The following is a 2,689-nucleotide window of genomic DNA, read 5'->3' as shown; positions in this document are numbered from 1 at the left end:
CTGCTCTGCTGTGCCCGTGGTGATGTACAATTGCTACCTGGCCACAGAAAAGCCTGTCCCAAATCCAGCTCTGTCCAGTGTAAAGGCTCTTTATTATTTTTAATCTCCAGGGCTGTTTTGCAGCATTGCTAAGGAATTACTTTATTTTCTTTACTTCTGTGTTTCTTGGTTATCTCCTGTTGTAGTATGTGAGATCTGGTTAAGTTTGCTCTTTTCTCATGAGTTCCTTTTTTACAGAAAGGTGCTGAAATTTTCCTTCTTGGCCTTTGTGCATTGCCTCTAGCAAAGACCTCATCAGCTCCTTTTGACCTTTGTTAAATGTTGCTTTAGAGCCCAACTTCATTTCTCAGCTACTGGAATTCAAAGCCTGAGCACTAGATCCAATTCCAGAAACCTGTCAGCAGTGTGTGTGTATTTGCCATCAGTTATCTTCTGCCCAAGTTTATTTTAAGATTAGTTAGTCTAAGATAGGGCTTGCTTTTTGTAGCTGCTTCTGTAGTACCCCTCCCAGTCAATAACAGAAAGAAAAAGTAGTTTTGTGTTTTTTCAAACTGTGAAATCCACTGATGCTACTTGTGGTTAGCTTTTTCTTTTAATTCTGTATTCATGTACTGGATTACCAGGAATTACATGCCATGGGGTGATATTTCCAGCCATGTCCTGAGAAAAAAAGTTAAAATGAATACCAGGACAGTTTTTGCAAGAACAGTACAAGGCAATATAACTCTTTCCAGTTACCCTAAGAGTTGTTTACACCTCTGTGCTGTTGGGCTCTTGTTTGGAGCCTGCAGCTTAGGTGAAAGCTGATGCTGTTGTCACCGAGCGAGCAGCTAAATTGTCTCTGTGTTGATATTCGGCTGCTGATACACGTGCTTGGAGCAATCTGTTCTGAAACAGTGCTGTCAGGTGCTTCTGTCACACAGTGCTATTTCTGGTGTAAGGAAACTCATCAAGTTTTTTAGTACATTTGGAAGAACAGTATAAAAATGGAGGGAAATACTGAATTTACATTTTTATGCTGTTAGTTGGATTGTTTTTATGTCCTGCATTAAATCAGTATTTGAACATGAATGTTTGTTTCAAGCCATATTCATTACACTTGTCTCTAGTGCAGTTAATGTGTTGGTAAAACCATAAAATTTGAAACCTGTGATTGTACCAAAGAGGTAGTTTCATGTTTAAAAAAAAAAAAAAATACATGTCTATAGACTCATTGGTTAAAACCAGCTAAACCAGATGCCACCACAAAGATGCCATGTTCTTCATTCAGGCACTAACGAGGTTATTACAGAGAGAAATGGGAATATTAAAGGTTGTCTTTGCTCTTTGATTTAAAAGTTTGAGTGATAAGGGGCAGAGGAAACCAATTTGCAACAAGTTCTTTTGTGTAGCATGTCCCTTGGCCTGCTCTCATCACTCCTGTCTTGCTTTCTGCTTCAGCAGTGCTGAGTCTGATTAAATTTTTTAGTAAAACTTGATTTTAGAGCCAGAAATGATTGTTCTCCTCTCTGTTCAGAGATGTCAGATGAAGTTCTCTTCTGTAACAGATGGAACAGTTTCTTGCATAATATCTCAGGTGGATCCTAAGCACTGATCAGGCTGGATTCTCAGGGAGTTACTGATCCAGAGTCTTGTGGGAGGACGTTCTCTCAGCAAAGGAAAGAAATGCAGGTTGGAAATAGCACACGTGGCCATTACCCCATTACCTTCTGTGCTGGAAGCTGGGCAAAGCCTCTGTTCCAAACAGCTCGCTGTCGCTTTGAAAACTGAGCCTGGTACCAGCCTCTGCAGAGAAGATCTCATAGCAGCTGAAGAATATAAATGCTGGCAGCTAAGGGGGAATGATCTCATTAAAATGCAAGTGGGGGAAACAAAAAAATACCCCGAAGACCTCCCCTATGAATTTCTCAGGATAGCTGCTCCTTAGTCAGTGCAGCCTGGGTAAAACTGGGTTCAAATCTTATCTCTCATTAAAACCACTGATTTTTGTGCAGTTTAGTTTGAGAGAGTGGTGAAGCTTTCCTCATAGCAGAACTGTTTTCTATGCTTTTTTTCTTTTTTCTTTTTTTTTTGTAATGCATTTCTGTGTGGAGCTTATTATTTTAGTAAAGTTTGTTTTTCTTCATTCAGCGCTGAGGCTTGTCTGTCCTTACAGAAGAGGCTTTGCCAACCGAAACCAAATTCTCAGTGGGGAAAGTCTAAAATTTCCATGTCTTATGCAAGAACAGGACATCGAGTAGGACCCAAGATCAACTGTCACTGACCAGAACTGGGCATGATCACATACAGGAGCATGGCAAATATACATTAGCACTGCCCATACCATAAAGCAGCATCCAGTTGTCACAGGGACCTCAAAAACAGTTGTCTGGGTTGAAGACACGTTGCTGGATTGATAGATCATTACTCTTGGCTGTAAGAAGGTCCTGCTACTCAGGGGTTGCTGTTTGAGTGTCTTCTAGCGTCATTCCTGTGAGGAACTCAAGCTGCAGTCTGCCTTGTTAGCTGTATGACTGAACCTGGTTAATGACAGACATTTTTCTAAAAGGGGGGGAAAAAAAAAGTCCTAAACCAGATGGTTTCTACTTCCTTAGAAATTAAGCTCATTATTCTTTTCAGTCTTAAAATTTCAATTATGAGGGGTGGAAAAAAGAGAAGATGAGAATTATGGCTGATGCCAGAAACAGGG

The sequence above is a fragment of the Antrostomus carolinensis genome, unplaced genomic scaffold (genome assembly GCF_000700745.2).
Source record: "Antrostomus carolinensis isolate BGI_N321 unplaced genomic scaffold, ASM70074v2 scaffold49138, whole genome shotgun sequence".
Classification (NCBI taxonomy): domain Eukaryota; kingdom Metazoa; phylum Chordata; class Aves; order Caprimulgiformes; family Caprimulgidae; genus Antrostomus; species Antrostomus carolinensis.
Note: the sequence above shows the minus strand (reverse complement) of the source record.